This window comes from Lathyrus oleraceus, chromosome 5 (genome assembly GCF_024323335.1).
Source record: "Lathyrus oleraceus cultivar Zhongwan6 chromosome 5, CAAS_Psat_ZW6_1.0, whole genome shotgun sequence".
NCBI classification, from domain to species: Eukaryota; Viridiplantae; Streptophyta; class Magnoliopsida; order Fabales; family Fabaceae; genus Lathyrus; species Lathyrus oleraceus.
Window position 1 is genome coordinate 484,835,658 of NC_066583.1, and position 18,855 is coordinate 484,854,512.

General features: G+C 37.2%; 1 non-coding gene across 1 annotated transcript; it reads right to left on the minus strand.

Annotated features, from left to right (window-relative positions):
- Positions 1 to 18,385: 18,385 nt before the first annotated feature.
- On the minus strand, positions 18,386 to 18,492 carry LOC127088728 (small nucleolar RNA R71). Its single transcript, XR_007790551.1, has one exon. It is a non-coding gene; the product is annotated as a small nucleolar RNA R71 (small nucleolar RNA).
- Positions 18,493 to 18,855: the final 363 nt, after the last annotated feature.

Here is an 18,855-nt window from a genome sequence, read left to right on the forward strand (position 1 = left end):
TCCTGTTACTCACCTTTGAGCTTATGTTTTCAGGTTGACCAACAAATACTCCAATGAGACCATTTCTTTTTGATTGAGCTTGCTTGAATATCATTGTTTAACCTTGTTTGTTTTGTAGGTGACTTGGCTCACATGCCTAGGTCTTGTGCCTTGCACATACACTTGCTTCTGAGTAGCTATTAATGTCTGTTTCCCTTTGCTTTGTTTTGAAGTTGCATACTAACATTTGCTTGACTATTTCAGGTGCTTTTAGTTGCTCAGTTCCTTGTGAACTTTTGCTTTGCTTTGCTTGTATAAGCAACTTGCATTGAGGTATATCCCTTACTCTTCATGTAGTCTGGAAGACCTGGCCTGTTACTTGGCCAGGCAACTGTCTGAAGTCCTCCTTAAGAGGCAATGTTTGTGTATGTTTAATTTGTCCCTGTACATATGAAAAGTCCTCCTAAGTGAAGAGGCAATTGGCAGAACCCAAGGGATAAGCAACCTATCCCCTGCTAGTCTGTGTGTCACTCACATTGCTCACACTGCCTGTGTTGATGCATAGTGGGTAAAAGCCCAAAGATCTATAGAGTCCAATTTGTGGATAGAGTTCCCCCATTCTGAACTCCCACATATTCTGATATTGAAATGCTCTCCCTGGCTAGGGATAAGAGCAATGAGGCACACCCCTCATCTCCTTTCATCTGCTTCACCTTGGCTCTCAATGTCAATGTTAAGAGCTCACTTACCCAGTTCCAGAGGTTTGTTTGTTGAGGATGATATGACCCCTCAACTAAAACCTAACCCTTGTGTGAGCCTCTTGTGTGTATATAGTATGTGTTATCTGTGATTGTGTTTACCTGCTTTGCTTCTTAGGATAGCTTAGACTTGCTCCCTGTGCAAGATTAAGTTGTGCTTGACTTGCTTCCTGTGCAAGTTAAGTGTGTGTGTGGCTTGCTTCCTGTGCAAGCCATGCTTAGGATAGGCTGGCTCCTTGTGCCATTTAGCTAGAAACCTTAACTTAGGGTTGATTTTGCATGACAACATCTAGGCTCGAGTCGTAGTCTCCCTAGAGTTGTGTCTCCCTCTGTTATCTGGTTAGGCTAGGTCCTTTATCCCTGCGTAGGGGAACTACATCGCCCTGATCTTCATTACCAGATGAAGTATGTAGGCAGGAGATTGAGCTGATCTCTCCGGGCGCCTTTTCTTTTCTTGTGTGTGTTGTTTGACAGTTATAGGCTCGAGTCCCCGACTCCCTATTAACTTGTTGTGTTGTTGTGTGCTTGGAAGCCGATGTAAGTCCATCGAGTGGCATTTGGGTTCCGGTGTGGGTGTGTTTAGGTTCGGATGCTGACATAAGTCCAGTGATTGGCAGTCGGGCTCCACGTTTGCCTTTGTCTTCTTTTGTTTGTGTGCGCGTCAGCCGAGCTACGAATGCTCTGATTCTTCTCTCGTCTGAGAAGATACGTATGCATAGGATGCGACATCCTAGCGAGCATGTGTTGACTCCCCAGTCCGAACTACTTAGACTCTGATGTCTATGTCTGATAGACTAAGTAGGCCCAGGATGCGACATCCTGCCGAGTCAGTTTCAGTCAGTCTCTTTTGTCTCTTTCAGCCAGTGTGTGTGAGTTTGAGCAGTGTTATAGCAACCATTTATCCTTCCTTTTGTGCGTGGATCCCGTCGAGTACGACGGATGCGTAGGGGTGCTAATACCTTCCCTTCGCATAACCGACTCCCGGACCCATTCTCTTTGGTCGCGAGACCATGTTCTTTCCTAGGTTTACTTCGAGCGTTTCCTTTCCCTCTTTTGGGATAAATAACGCACGGTGGCGGCTCTGTTGTTTCTTTTTTCCCGCCGGTTTTTTCGCGTAATGCGACAAAGCTCATGGGGACTCATATATGATGCCTAGAGCCATTTTGGATCATTCCATAGTTGAGCTCTTAGCAATGAGGGTCTTAAACCCTAGATGTGAACTTGATGAATCAAAGGTGATCATGTACCCTACCTACAAAAGAGTTAGACAAATGCAAAGAAATATTTGTGGTATTTTGGTTAGTAAATGATAAAATAACAAGTATGATACAATCACATAGTGTTTGGTGATCTCTCCCAATACAAACCCAATGAGTGGGGGGTAAGTAGGATGCCAAGATATGATCCCAATGCCAATGCATATGATGAGATAGCATGAGAGATCTTAGGGTCAAAATTGGGGTCTTACACCTTTACTGTCACCCAGGAAGAACTACTCACAGACCTTGAACTAAACTACTTTTGGGGAAGCATTACCGGAAATAACCATCTTGAGCAAGATCTCATGCATTCTGAGAACATCTATAACCCTATGATTCGTTATTTTCATAAGATCCTAGCTCATGCCCTATTTGGAAAAGAAGAAAACATAACCTCTGTGTCCAAAGACGAGCTCTTCATAATGTATTCTGCATCATAAGCCTGTCCTATTAATGTCATTACCTTTATGATAGCCAACTTAGATCGTATGGCACAAGCAACCCATGGACCAATCCTAATAGGAGGCCTAGTAACCATGATCGCCAATGTTATTGGACTGAGACAGCCACTTATTAGACTTCACCCTCTAGGTGGAATACGACCCATGCACATCCAGTTCTGTTTCAACACTAGTATTATTAGAAACCTGGGCCCGGATGTGTTTGAATTTCTTATCAACAACCAAGTTGTGCACCTGTTTACCCTGCCAAACCATAGGACTAGTGTACATGACATAAACAATTGGATCTTTGATTTGGACGGACCACAAGATGCACCACCCTCTCCTCCAGAAACACCCCAAATCTATGACCACTATGATGCCTATCTCTCTGACATTGACTGATGTGCCTCTGTTGTACCTGCTACGCAGCTTATTGATCACGATGTTGTCATCAATGCTATCCAAACTGACATTGCTAACATGAGAGGAGAATTAAGCACTTTGCGCGTGGAACTCCATGGATTTATGGACGCAGTGACAGAGAATTTGGATCACATTTATCATCATTTTTACTCTTTCGCTCCTCCTACCAACGGTCGACATAATGGCTAATATATCTGAATTTTACCGCATGTCTGGCATTAATTTTAGATTTTTCTATGTTAGGATTTTCTTTTTATTCTTACAATTTAGGAATTTTTAATTGTTTCACTTTTATCTAGCAAACTCATTCAACTACTATGTAATTCATTTCTATTTACCTCATTTTTTTTTTCGATTTCATGCTTTAATTTAATTCTACCGTACCCTATTTTATTTTCACTTTTATGTTTTTCTTTTTTCACCTAACTATTCAACAACTACTAAATTGTAGTCCAATGAATATACATGCAAGATTGTGGTCAAAAGAAACTATATGGTCAAACACACTTAGCACAGCATGTGGCACCTGCCACACACACAGCTAGTGGCGTCCGCCACCTGCACCATTGTGGCGCCTGCCACACTCACCAAAAGTGGCGTCTGCCACACATTTCATTACTCCTCACGTAACACACACCCGTGCCATCAACCTTTGTCCCTTGCATGCCAGACAAGTTTTAAAAAAAATTCAAACACCTTTAATCTCCTTTGACCACTACATTTATCACTATTCATTAAAATTTATCTCATTCAAAACTTTCCAACTACCATTTAACTCTATATAAACTCTTGCAACATAAACCCACAAAACACATCTCCATCTCACGATTCATAAACAAATTTCTCCTTCTTCTTACTACTTGAGTTGTGTAAATTCCGGTCATGGCACAAAGGCACGGATACGAAATATTTTTCAGAGCAGGCGAACCAGGTGAATTGCAGGAAGAATTCTTCAAGGCTCTAAGCACAAGAGAAATAGAGTTAACAAGGTACGCTGATGAACCTTATTTAATAGCCTTAGGAATTCTTGATAGTGTTAATCATATGCTCAATTCTTTAACTTTAAATTATTTCTTATCTTTTAAAGACTCGATTTATGTCCAACTAACACTAGAATTCCTTAGTTCTCTTATTTTTAGCTCCGCCCCCAACACAGGTTGTTCCAGTGGAACTGTTCAATTTTGCATGTTTAATGTAGAGTACGCTTTTAGTTTTGCCCAACTAGCGGATCTGCTACAATTCCCTCATGGGGATGACGTAGTATGTGAGGTCTCGGATACTGATGGTTGGCAGCATGCTTTTCAACCATTCTAGAGGGAATAACAGGTACGGTAACACACAGTTTTGAGGGAAACAGAGCCACATTAATTCACAATCTGGCCATTTGTTATTTCCGCCAACTATTGGCTTGCACTATTTTTGGCCGATCCAATTCTAACAAGGTGAACGGGAAAGAATTTTTCTATCTATTCGCACATTTGTGCCATAAAAGTTCAATACCGTCCCATTCATGTTTTCTCACATGCAAGCCATAGTCAACTCGAGAAGAAGACCAATTGATTTTGGCGGTTTAATAACCTCAATAGATCGAGTCCTAGGAGTCGAAGAAAAATTCTCCTGCCTAACACCGCTCATGCCCCGTGCCATTGACATTGACATGACTAGGAGCATGAAATTGGTAAAATGAAGGCAAGACGGTAAATTTCATCTAATGGTCGCCAATAGTGTTTTCCCGGATTTCGTACTCCCTAATCCAAATCGCACAGATGTGTGCAACCTGGATAACTATTGCTATATTCATGATCCGGTGCCTAAACCAGTCCTCGTGCATATTTTTGAGAATGTAGTTGTTGGCAAGGACATTGATGAGGATTATGATCAGGAGGAGGATGCTCCTAATACTAACACACACCTACACACCACACACGTTTCTTCTGAAAATGTTGCAGGTACATCATCCAGGCATAGGCCCAGAAGAAGAAATGTGGCACCTGCCACTCTTGATGGCATCTATGCTGAACTGATGCAATGTAGCGAATTAGACGCTCAGCGCGACCAACAGATTCAAAACATGGAAGCTCAGCAAACCGATATGATGCAAATCCTTTGCCATATGCAATACGACCAACATGGTTATGCTTTCAGGAATGAACATAACATGTCAGGTCTGATCGATGAGATGGAAACTTTGACAGCGCGTGTGAAAGATCTACAAGACCATGCCTCTTATGTGGGTACGCCACCTCACCAACCTGGAAATGGTAGACATGGACGAACACGTGGCAGAGGCCACCAGTAGCAGATTTTCTAGGTTCTACCTTCCTTTCTTATATTATGTCATTGCATTGGGCATAATGCTCGGTTTAAGTATGGGGGAGGAAGCTTTACCGCTTTTATTTATCATTTTCTAGGTAGATCTAACTATTTTCATTTCCTTTGTTAAATTGTTAGGTGTTAGTTGAGTCAAATATCATTGCACTATCGAGTCTTTATGTGTGGTTTCCGTTATTTACTGATTCTCCCATTTTCTTACACCATACGTAACTTTTGTGAAAATCTTGACTTAGAAATACAATACATCTTTTGAAAATTCTAAGCTATAAATAAAACTTAGGTTGGATTGTAGAGATTTGGAACAACTTTACAAGATCGGTATCGTTTTAACACCTTAAATCTCCCAAGTATAAGATCAATTTGAGTACTTGTCATGCCATAGCCTTAAATTATATCCTTTAATATTCCTTAAGTAGTTTATCTAGCAGTTAGCACCATCCTAAACACACACTACGCAAGAAGTCGATGCAAATAAGTGTATGATCTCAGGCTTAAAAGAGAAAAAGATTGACCAAATTAATGAAATATGTTGTTCCTTCTAAGTTATGTGACCCTGACCCAGACATTTAACCCAATGGTACAACCATCTTTAGTTGTTATTTGAGCCAAAGTGCGAGAAAAAGAAAAAGAAATAAAATAATAATGAGATCGTAGTCACTAACAGATTATCCTGCTATGAGTGTGAAAGGATAACGGGCTTAATATGATTGCACTAGAATGAAAAAAAGGATAAAAAGAAGGATTAATAAGGTAGGCTTAGGCATGATGACATGATTCGGATTGGTTTGTATAGGAGGGAGACTTATGACTGCACGATTGTGAGTTTGTGTTCCAACGATACCCTTAGTGTGGAAGTTAGTACCTGTTGATGTAATTTCTAACCGAAGTAGAGTTTGTAGCCTAGAATGAGTATCTGAATGCAATTGTGTTGCTCACGAGTCTTGATACTATATGCTGCAAAATCTTACAAAGCTCTTTTATTCATATGTGCAGCATTTGCTTGAGGACAAGCAAATGTTTAAGTACGGGGGAGTTTGATAATGCAAAAATGTATCGTGTATTTGACTTGACTTGCATTGCTTTTTACTTATTTTCCATAGCATTATGCCGTATTTTGTGTTTATTTCAGGTGTCTATCAAATAAGAAGTGTATGTGTGAGAAAAGTGGGAAAAGAGAAAAAAGGAAAGAAAAAGGGAAGAAAATGAAGAAAATAGTAATGGGTGGCGCCCGCCACAAGTAAGTATGGCGCCCGCCACAAGCAAGTATGGCGCCCACCACCACATGGCAAGTGTGGCGCCCACCACAAACAAGTGTGGCGCCCAACATCATATAAAAAGGGGATGCACCCACCACAAGCATAGGTGTGGTGCTCACCACCAAGCAATGAGTGGCGCCCGCCACCAACCAAGGTGTAGGGCCCACTACCTAGGGTTGTGGCATCCGCCACCAAACCACTTCCTCCTTATTTTTCTCCATGCTTCGTTTTTCTCGGACTACCAACCGCGCCCACTACGAGATCTTCAAGGCAAGGATTGGGGGTATAAATCAGGGTTTCGGTCTTCAAAGAATGGACTGTCTCTTTTAGCCAGAATTTTATTATTAGAATTTTAAGCAGATATTTATTTGTAAAGTGATAGATTCTCCATATTGGGGGACTATTGAGACTTTAGTTTTAGCAATTGAATTTGATTGTAATTGTGTACCCGATTTGTCAAGCGTGCCAGCATTATTTGAATTCAAGAACCAGCATTAATTCCAGTTTTCGGTCTATATTCCAGGTTCTATTTTAATTGATATTTTAATTGCTTATGCTTCGTCTTATGTTTAATTATCATAATATCATGTTTGTTCTCGAATCCATGTTTGGCTAAACCATTCGATATCGGTATGTAAAGATCGTCAAAATGACGGGATTCGTTAATAATTGGTGTTGACTTTTATAAAATATTTTTCTGGTTATAGTTTCTTGTTCTAAATTTAAAACTATAGTCAATAAAAGTATTCTATATTTTTTTGTTTTCGTACGAGAGTACAAAGCAAACAAGGGTTACGGTCAATAAAACGAGAGCTTGAGGTTTTAACCGGATAGCTGAAACTATGCATTAATTCTAAATACATCGAGAGCGCTTTAGGATTAATTAAAATTTATTGATTTCCAAAAATTACTTTTAATTCAAATGAGACAGGGAGAGCGAAGCATTCTGGTTTAAGAGTATAGTCAGAGTCAACAACACGAGAGTGTTAGATAAAGTCTTTTAAATAAATAATTTCTACTTAAGAGTATTTTGATGTTTAAGATTACACTAACTATTTATCGAATCCCCGAAGTTTGATTTGTTACATACCGATATCCCTCAACCCCTAGAGAAATCATCAGCCTTATATTTACGTAGTAATATTAGATAACGGTAAGTTCGATTATTAGTCCTTTGGGTTCGATAATATTTAAAACTACGCGATACGAATGTGCACTTGCAGTCACAAGTCCTATAGGCATATTAAGTCGCGATCACACATCACTGGGGTCGGACCCTTCCTAATAGTCAAGCACCTAAAACTAATATTTTATTTCCTCCTTCATTTCCACCTCGTATGGAGATAGAGAACACAACTTGGTACAGGAATAATGAGCACCTTGTTGGAACAAAATGGGTTTGTACCATATCTTTAAGGTTTTGATGACAACAAAGTATTTAAAGAACAATATGATATACTAATAAATGTTCAAGTGTGAAGGATCATAAACTAAAATTTCTTAAGATAACAATATGGTATAATAACATTTAAAGAGAAGCTAAAGATCTAGATTTTGAAAGATTAGATGTTGAAGACCAGACTCTGAAGACTCAAACATTGATTTAAGTCGACTTTTAAAGAAAGTCAACCTCTAAAGACTCTGACTTTAAAGGATCGGAACCTAAAGTCTCTAAAGTCGGTCATACATAAGAATCAAGAAGACTTTGATAGGTCACTATTAGACTACAAGGTTAGTCAGAGCAAGGACCAAGGAGACTCTGATAGATCACTATCATACTCTGAGGATATTTTGTCTTCTTCTGATCACGTAAAGACTTAAGCAAAAATCTGCAGAAGACAATTGGGATACAATATATAATTCCTTTTGTAGAAAAGGGATTTCAATGAGCTTTCAACAATATTAACCATATCAAGAAACATCTCAACATATTTGAATCAAGCTTCTCAAAGAATCTCTTGTGCACTTCAACTAATCTTTTATATTTCTCTATATAAAAGCATAAGACTTGAAGAATGTATAATGAACTATTAATAATAATAATAATAAGTTGTTACTCTGTCAAACAAAAAGCACAAGTTTAACTTAGAATTTCTTAACACTTGTACAACTTAGAAATTCCAAAGTCGTAGAGTCTTTTTGTGTTCTATTTTATCTACACCTCTGATTGAATATCAAATGTATTTTTTCATAATATCTTAATTGTAAGTTAGAGCGTAAAAAGTCTCTTGATTGTGTGCTTGAGGAACTAAAGCTCTTGCTTGTATGCTTGATCATTAGAAGTCTCATGTGTGTTTGAGCATTTGGAAGTCGCTTAATTGTGTGCTTGAGAAATTGTAATCAATTTTGGTTATAGTGAAAATACCTTGGAATTGCAAGGGGACTGGACTACTCTCGATTTGTGGGAGGAACCAGGATAACTTCTTGTGTCTTTCTTTCTTTCCCTTCTACCTCTGAACTATTCTAATATGCTGCTAAAAAATTAACTATGATTCAGATTCCAGACTTTCTGTTTAAAATCTGATAAGATATTTTCAAAAAATAAAGGAAAATATAACACAATCCAACCCCCCCTTCTTGTTTTTTCTCACCTTCAGATGGTATCAGAGCACAAACAGTGCTTTTAAAACTTAACAATGGTACATAAAACATCATGAGAGAAAAACATGACTGATGTATCTGAAACCTCTGGTCCTAGAAACATTGTTGTAAGTTATGATTATAGTACATCTGAAAAAGAACAACTATATTCCTAAACCTCCAACCTTTAGTGGAGATTTTACTGAGTTTGAATGGTGGAAGAGCAAGATGTACACTCACATAATAGGTCTTGATGATGAGTTGTGGGACATTATTTAAGATGGCATTGATATTCAAGTTAATGGAGCGGGAATCGTAACTAACAGAAAAAGTCTCACACATGCTCAAAAGAAGACTTATAAGAAGCATCACAGAGTTAGAGGAATTTTGGTATATGTTCTACCTCATTCTGGGTACATCAAGATTATTGACAAATCTACTTCAAAAACCATATTTGATTCCTTATGTGCTACATATGAAAGAAATCAGCAAGTAAAAGTGGAAAAGGATAACCTCTTGGTTCCAACAGTATGAATTGTTCATAATGAAAGAAGATGAAGATATTAAAATTAGGTGACACACCCCAATTTTGACCGTGAATCGCCGAATCAATACATATAAGATAGCATTTGAATCTTTTCATATCATAGCATGCATTCCACGTTGCGTAACGCCTAAAATGTCACAGCAAATCAATCACATCATATCATAAGTCTTTGATCAATAGAACATAGAAATTGCTCACACAACACTTGCAACCCAAAAATCAATGAAAAAGCATGCAATTTTTTTTAAATAAGAAAACAAGTAAGTAAATGAAAAACAAGAAAACACCCAAATTATTCCCTCCCCCACACTTAAGACACGCATTTTTCTCAATGAAAGAACATAAGTATAAAATAAGGTAGAGGGGAGATAGGAAAAACACACCCGGGGAGTCAAGGTGGATAGATGTTCGCATAAGAAGCATTTCCCAAAGAGAGATCTTCTGCAGTCTCTTCTTCCAAAGTGGGGATATCATAGAGTAGCTTTGGGTAGTGTTCATTGACCTTGAAATTTTTATTAGTGCCTTCTGTAGCGGTAAATTCATGACCATTGAGCTATGGGTTAACTCAACGTCAATAAAACCATAGTCACTGCCACACTTTTATTGTTTCTAAAGGAAAAGGGAAAAGTACGAACAAAACCCAAAGGTAAGAAGTTTTCAGATCAAAACTAATAAAATGTCAGAGATTACAGGTAATGGCGTTGGCTACATAGAGGGAAAGTATTAGCACCCAAAGTGTCTTAGGTACTCCTAGGGAGCCCTTTTTGTGTGTAAGTGTTTTTGGTTGAAAATATGTTTTCTAAAATATAGAATGGGGGAATGAGAAAAGAATTCATTTATTATATTTTTGTGTTTGACAAGACCTTCGGTCTTATGCCTACGTACCAACATGAAAATGAGGGATCAAAACCTCGTAATTTGTAGTTAAAATTTCAAGATTGGTGGATTGGTTTTAACAAGAGCTTAAAGATATTTTGTTATCAATGGGAGAATACTTAACCAAACATCCACCGATAATGAGGGTTTTATAACATTTAAGAGGGAGGGCTCCAACTTGGATTCAATCAACAAGTATGCCACTAACCCCTAATAAATGGAAAGGCTTACAATAAATGTATCATGGAATGGGAGAATTATATCTCAACCAAAGATAACTCAAATCTAAATGCTCTCTTTTGAAAAAATTAAAAGAAGAATGCACAAAATGGCCAAAAGGATTAGATAAGGTTGTTAGTTGTTTTTGTTTTTTGAAATTAAAGTCAATATGATTAAGTTTATTTACAAGTTTGGTTTAAGAAAATATTTTGAAAATCAATGGCATAAGGCCAAAGTTTCTACTCATTAAAACAAGTCTAAGTTAAAAACACAAACAAAGAAGGTTTTGAAATGAGAGGAGAGATTTTGAAATTTAAGAAGGAAAGGAGGAGATGAAGGGATTATCCTAGAAAAAGTTTAAAAGTTTAGAGTTGAAAAGATCTAACCAATGGGATGCATCCACAAGACAATGGTGTCAGATAGAAACCCATTTATTTTGGAATATTAAGCAAGCAACAAGCATAATCATCAAAGCAAGAAATAAGAAGACCAAATGGAATCAAATAAAGAGAGACAAACATCCAAGCAAGCACTCCAAAAGTAAGCAGTCTTCAATGTCTTTAAAATGTATCAGATGAAATATTCCTTGTAGCAAACTCACAGAGATACTCATCAAATAAAAACAATAAGATAAAAATAACAACTTAAGCACAGAGACAAAGCAATAGATAAACCAATGGAGCTCTCAAGGCTTGTGTAAGATAAATGGCATTGACCAAGATAACCCAATCCCAATAAAATGACATTGGCCAAGTCCTTTCCACAGCTCAGGGATGTTGACTACTCTAAGACCAAGGATTCAAACCAAGTAAAGGGAAGAGGTCCAACAGTCTACCAATATATTTTTTAGAGTTTTTGTTTTTATTAGGTGTTTTAAGGTCCTAAGACCACAAACAAAACAAAGTCACAAGCACATAATATATTACAAGCACAAATACAATGGCTCAAGTGAGCAAAGTGAAAATGACTGAAACATAAACATCTTGCAAGAAATATAAATGACAATGAATGATAAGGTACTAGAATTTAAATTGCGTTAAGTAAATGACATTGAAAGTAAAGCAATAATAAAGAGATGTTAGTGAAATGTTAGTGAAGAATACAATTGTTTAAGTCATTCTTTGGAGAACACTCAACCATCCACTCACAAGCATGAAGACATGAACCAAGACATCATCCATGAGAAAGGCTCCAACTTGGATAAATCAACAAGTATGCCACTATCTCTCACAAATGGAAAAAAGGTTAAGTCTTCACACAATACCATGAGGGATGGGAGACTTACAATCTCACTTACAAAAATGTTATGCCTTTGGGACAAATTTAGCTCTATGTTAAGTAATCATAATTGGACTTATGTAGAAGACACAACTATTTGAGGCTGGGCAATAATAATATTGGTGTTAATGCATGTTAGAGACATGGTAGAATGACCAAGCTCCTAAAGCATACCACACACAAAAATAAAATGGGATGGACATATCTCAATCAAGCTCATGTTGATTCATCTAACACAAGGTCACTGATGAATCATCTAGCATTTGAGTATTTGAGAAGTCATTGGTCAATGAGGGATTAGGGAAGAAGAGGGTTGAAGATGAGAAGAGATGAAATGAAATAGAATCCTAAATTGATCAAGGGAGGAACTTCATCTGATCAATAATATCCATTCATCTTGAGGGATGAAGTTTACACTCCATCAACCCCCTAAATCCAATAGTATCTATCAAATTGGAGCTCAAATCAACCAAGATCAAGGTCAAACATAAGATGAAACAACACAAGGTTAAACAAATACCTCAACCGGATATTCAAGCAATTAAACAATTTTAATTTCAATTTTTAAATGAATAAAATGCATTTTAAAAGATGAAAAACCTCAGATCCCTTCAAATCATCAAATAAATGGACAAGGAATTTATCATAGGTCAAGAAAGGTCAAAGGACCTTAGACTATTTTTTTTGGAATTTTTGAAAAGTCAGAAATATTTAAAATCAATTAAAAACAACTCAAAAACCATTAAATTCACTAAAAATATCAAATCCAATCTAAAAAATAATTTTAATTCAAAATATGAAAGAGGAATTTATTTTAAAAAAATTGGTGAAACTCCCATATTTTTTGGATTAAAATTGAATTTATAATGAATTTAGTAAGAAAAGGTTATTTAAAATAATTCAGAAAATAAAAAAAAATAAAAAAAACAAGGGTCGTCAGATCTCCTTCATTAATTGAGGTGGCAGATCTGATGGTCACGCGTATCATATTTATGATGTTCCAAAGTCCACGCGTGTGCAAACAAAGTAATCAGATTAGATGTTTGAGATTAAAACGTGGGAACCCGATCAGATGACCTAGACAAAGCCAACGCATCACCGGAGCCCTAGCTCCGGTCATCCTCGCCGAACTGGCAAGACCAAAGCATCACCAAAATGGACAGGTCATATATGGTTTTGAAGATAAAATCATGAGGATCTCGAATCTGACCTCCAATTTCACCAACTCTCACTATAGGTAGAGATATGTGGAGTTGAAAAATGAGGTATGCAAACTGAGTTGCTTCGATTCAACCTCACAGAAACTCAATCTTGTTGCCTACATTGGTAGGACTTCAACCAACCATAAAACAAGCAAAATTATGGAGAAATAAGAGAGAATCGAAGAAGGAAAGTTTGTGAAAATCTACCTTCGGGTTGCAGTGATTTGGCTTGATCTCGATGCAATTCTTCTTGGCTTTGCATCCTCTTTCTTGTAGGAGATGATTAGAACACAAATGGCTTTGAATCCTTGAAGTTCTAGTTCAAAAACAGAAATTGAACTAGGAGCTTGATTTCAAATGAAACCTTCAAGGTATTCTTTCAATGGAGGTGAGGGATTGTTGATCGAAGCTTGGGCAAGGGTCCTCTTTAATTTTGAGGCCAGTGAGCTCATTATATAGGCATTGCAAAGTGATTTTCACACCATTCTAATTTGAATCCAAAAATAGCAAGTGATGTGCATAGGTGCATGGGCATGCATTTAGGCCCAAATGATGATTGCAACAGGTCCAAATTCGTGCACGATTGATGTTGATATCACTTCATGAAGCCATGCAAAGTTGTTTGAAAATTTAGTTCAAAAGTTTCCAAATAGGGTCATGCAAAATAACCATGCGCAATTCCCTCAATTTTGATCCAAATGCAATGATCTTAGAGTCTTTGGAAAGCTACCATCAAGGGTAACAACTTTGATGTTGGAACTTTTTCCATTTGAGGCTTGTAACTTGTTGAACTTTGGTGTTTAAGTTGGGGGAATCAAACATACTTGAAAATTTTCTAAGTTAAAAGTCAAATGACCCATTTTTCCACCTTGAATAATGACTTTCCAAGTAAACTTTGCTCTTGATTCCAACATGAAATTTGTTTTTAATGTCATAAAGAGTAACTTTTATCTTGGAATCATTTTCATATGATAAAAATTGTAGGAGATGGAGTCTAGGGAACCCTAGATTTGACCAGTTGACTTTTCTGGTCAACCTCCTTGAACCAACTTGCAAACTTGAAGCTCTCTTTCTCTTTGGGGCTCATGGAGAATCATATATGCATAAGATGAAGCACATGGAGTATCCCTTGATAATCTTTCATCAAATGTTGAAGAAACTTGTTGAGGAAGGCACACAAGATACCTAGATGAATTAGGGCTTCTGAGATAAACAAGTTTCAAACTCTTGATGAATTCATGATCAAAATGATAAATAAAGAACATGGGGGTCCATATGTTATGATTTTAACCAATGTGAATCATTGATTTCTTGATCCCTTTATTTGAGGGTTTCAAACCCTAGTTGTGAGCTTGAAGAGGTACAGGTGGATGCACACACTACCTACAAAAGAAATAAAACTACATTAGACATATTTTTGGTTTTTTGGTTAGCAAATATAGAAAGATAAAGTATGATACAATCACAAATTCTTGGTGATCTCTCCCAATACAAACCCAATGAATGATAGATGAGGAGGATACCAAAGTGTGATCTCAATGCCAATGCAAGTCATGAGATGGCATGAGGGATCTTAGGTTAAAATTGGGGTCTTACACCTTTGCCTTGTATTCCAGGATCAAAGAAGGGTCTTCGATAAGTAAAATTGTCAAATGAGCACTTGAAAGTGATCTTATTTTCAACAACATCAAGGATCAAAGGATTAATGGGATTCCTCACTACTTTTGTTCCATCTTCAAGTGAGACCCTATGCATACTCATGGATGTACTAATATCATGAATGTCAACCAAGGTTCATCCAATTCCCTTCTTATGTTCTTGCAATAATTTCTCTTCCTTCTCAAATTTAATCTTTGATGAATACTATAAATCCTCAGGAAGTGTCTTAGGTTTTAGAGAAAGTGGTTGTTCAATGGACAGTTTGGTTGGGAAAGTCGGGATGTCGAGAGCTTTAGCTGCATAAACAGCTTCATCTACAACTTCATATGTAAGAAAACTTCCAACCTGCAACGCAGCCTCAATCTCATCACAAACAGAACAAAGGTTAGTGTCAGTACATGAATCACAATAGTAAGTATCATCAAAGTCAGACAATGATGGAAAATTAGCTGAAAACAAGTCAGAATAAGTATGATCAACAAACTCAAAAAGCAATTCAATGTGAAAAACATAATGTTCCTCAATGGGATGCTTCATAGCATCAAAAATGTTAAATTTAGCAATGATATCACCAAACTCCATAAACATTGTGCCATTATCAACATCAATTTTTGTTTTTGATCTTTTCATGAATGGCCTGCCTAAAAGGATGAGTGCCCTGCTTGACTTAGTATCTCCTTCCATGTTCAGAATATAGAAATCTGCAGGAAAAATCAAGTTATTAACTCGAACAAATACATCTTCTACTACTTCAGTAGGGCAGGCATTGCTCATGTTTGCCAACTGAATGATTAAACATGTATTTTACAAAAGGACCAAGATCAAGATTATTATAAACAGAAGTAGGCATAACATTAATAGAAGCTCCTAAATCCAGCATAAAATTTTCGCATTTATTATTCCCAATTGTGCATGGAATAGCAAAAGTCCCAAGATCTTTGAACTTTTGTGGCATGGCCTGAGTGAGAGCTGAGACATTCCCCTCAGTTGTGGCTTTTTCAGATACAAATATGGGTTGAATGAGGGTTGATATGTTTCTTCCCATATTAACTCTCTCATTACCCTTCAATATCCTATTATGAGTGCATAAGTCTTTTAGAAATTTTTCATATTTGGGAACCTGCTTAATAACATCAAGAAGTGGAATGTCACTGATAACATGAAATAATATCACATTTTTGGACTCGATTTAATTAAATTATATTATTATTTGTTTCAATTTATTTCATATTATTCGATATTACGTGGTATTTTCCCTTCTATTTGTCTCAGGTAACTTATTTGAAGCATAAGTGAAAAAGGAAGAAAAGGGAGTGCAAAAAGATGATGAGAAGCAAATTCCACTAAAGCCCAGCCCACAATTACAAGCCAGAAGCGCTGAAGCTGTGACGACCGCCACGCATGGTGTGACGAGCGTCACGCCCAGCTACCTTGTGTTACGAGCGTAACACATGGTGTGACGAACGTCACACCCCGCTCCTATATTTTTGGCTTTTGACGCGCAAGAGAGGCACGTTGAGCCTATTCTTCCGTTTGACTCGTTGAAGCGTGAAGGTTACTTGCCGAAGAAATTTGTGGGAAAGGGTTACAATTTGGAGTAATATAAATAGAGCCAAGGATCCAACCCTGCAGCGCTCGCCTCCTCTCGGATCTCTCTAAATTTTCCAGTTTTCGGCACTGCATTTATTTTACTGCCTTTTTAATTCTTTCAGCACTTTATTTCCCTAGCAATTTTTATTTCTTTTCTTTTCCAGTCATTCTTTAAAACATTCAATTAATTTTCTCACAATATTTTCTACACCGGAAACTATTGTGTAATTTTTACTGGGTCTAACCTTACGTTAGATCATAGCGTTTTATTCCTTCGCCTTTATTTTACTGTCTGATCGAAGATTGTGAAGAACAAATCCAACCGGCTTGTGGTGGAGTGTTCAAACATCGAAGTTAGAGAACAATCAAGATTTCTATAAATTTTACAGGTTCTTTAATTTATTGTTTTAATTTATATATGCTCTGCACTGTTATTTATTTATACTGTCTGTCTGATATGGCTGTATGTAAGCATAATTATTGTTTAGGCTTGTTTAGCATGTCTGGCTAAATAAACTTAGATATCGGTATGTAAAGTAAGCGGAATGAAGGAATCAAAACTAAGTTGGTTAAAATTTATTTAAAAATACAATCACTCTTTTTATGGTCTCAATTTACAGAATTAATCCTAAAGTTTTTGTACGAGAGTAAAAGACATAAAGAAGTTAAAATCAACAGAACGAAAGTTTGAGCTTTTAACTGGACAGTGTAAATTGGACATTAATTTTAAATCAGGGCGAAAGAAATTTTTAGAGTTAATTAAATTCTAATCATTTTCAAAAAGTATTTTTAAAGGTTAAATGTGAGGACGAGAGTTAAGCATTTAAGTTTAATTATATAATCTAAGTCAACAGAGCGAGAGTTTGAGACAAGGGTGTTTAAATGGTTAGTATTTTCTTAAAAAGAGTTTCTATAGATTCTATTATTTTCAAAAAGTGATTTTGGACTTAACTAGTTAGTGACAGCGCATGTTAATATAAAGTCATAGTCTATTCAACAGAGGGAGAGTTTGAGAAAAGGCTTTTAAATTAATAGTGTCTACTGAAAAGATTTATTTTAAAACTACGAAACCAACGAAGATTTGATTCCCTAATTACGACGAACTACATACCGATATCCGCTATATTTGATATTTAATCTAGATCTTATTTTAGTTTTACTTTTCCCCCTAATCATCAAAGTATCATCCGCCTTAGCTTTACGAAGTAACCTTAGAAAACGGTATATTGATTCATAAGTCCCTGTGGGATTGATATCTTTTAAAACTACGCGATAGAACTGTGCACTTGCAGTTAGTACCCCAATAGACTCATAAAGTCGCGATCAAGTTTTTGGCGCCGTTGTCGGGGACTTTTATTTAGTCGATATCGTAACTCTTCTGTTACGCTGTAGAGACTAAGGCAATTTTTATTTTTTCTCTTTGTCTTTCGTTGATTTGTATGCCACATACTCGCTCACAAGGCGAGCCGTTTTACTTACGAATCAACGACGTTGAACTATATCTCCGAGTCTTACGATGAATTCGGGAATATCGTGCTGCAAACAATCTTCCTCCAATCGAAGTGCCCGACCTCAAGAATCTTCTTCCTTCGCCGATACCCGAGATGGAAGAACCAGCTCGTGCTCTTCGAGATTACGCCGCTCCATCGCAAGATGAGCCGCATTCGAGTATTGCTCCACCCGCAATTGAAGCAAACAACTTCGAACTTAAACCTTCGTTGTTACAAGCAGTACAGCAGAATCAATTCTCTAGAAATCCTACCGAGGATCCAAACCTTCATTTATCCGTATTTATCCAATACGCCGATACTGTTAAAGCTAATGGTGTCACTTCAGAGGCAATTCGACTTCGTCTCTTTCCTTTCTCGTTAAGAGATAAAGCTAGAAGATGGCTTCAGTCTCTTCCTTCCAACTCAGTCACCACATGGAATGAGTTGAAGAAAGTCTTTCTTGCCCGATATTTTCCACCAAGCAAAACAGCTATGTTGAGAGCCCAGATAAATGGATTTAAACAGAAAGATAACGAGTCTCTCTTCGAAGCATGGGAAAGATACAAAGACATGATGAGACTTTGTCCACACCATGGTCTAGAGGACTGGTTAGTAATTCATACCTTCTATAATGGTCTCTTGTACAACACAAGGTTAACAATAGACGCCGCCGCGGGTGGTGCGCTTATGGATAAACCTTACGCCGATGCTTATCAACTTATCGAAAGCATGGCCCAAAACCATTATCAGTGGGGAAGCGACCGAACAATGGTAGAGAAACCTCAAACGAAAGGTGGCATGTACGAGATAAGTAGCCTTGATCATGTTAATGCAAAAGTGGAAGCTCTGGCTCAGAAAATTGAAAGTTTAAATGTATCACCTCCAGCCACCGTGGTTTCCGTAACTCAAAATTGCGAAGTCTGTGGAATCCAAGGTCACACTCCTGCAGATTGTCAACTCCT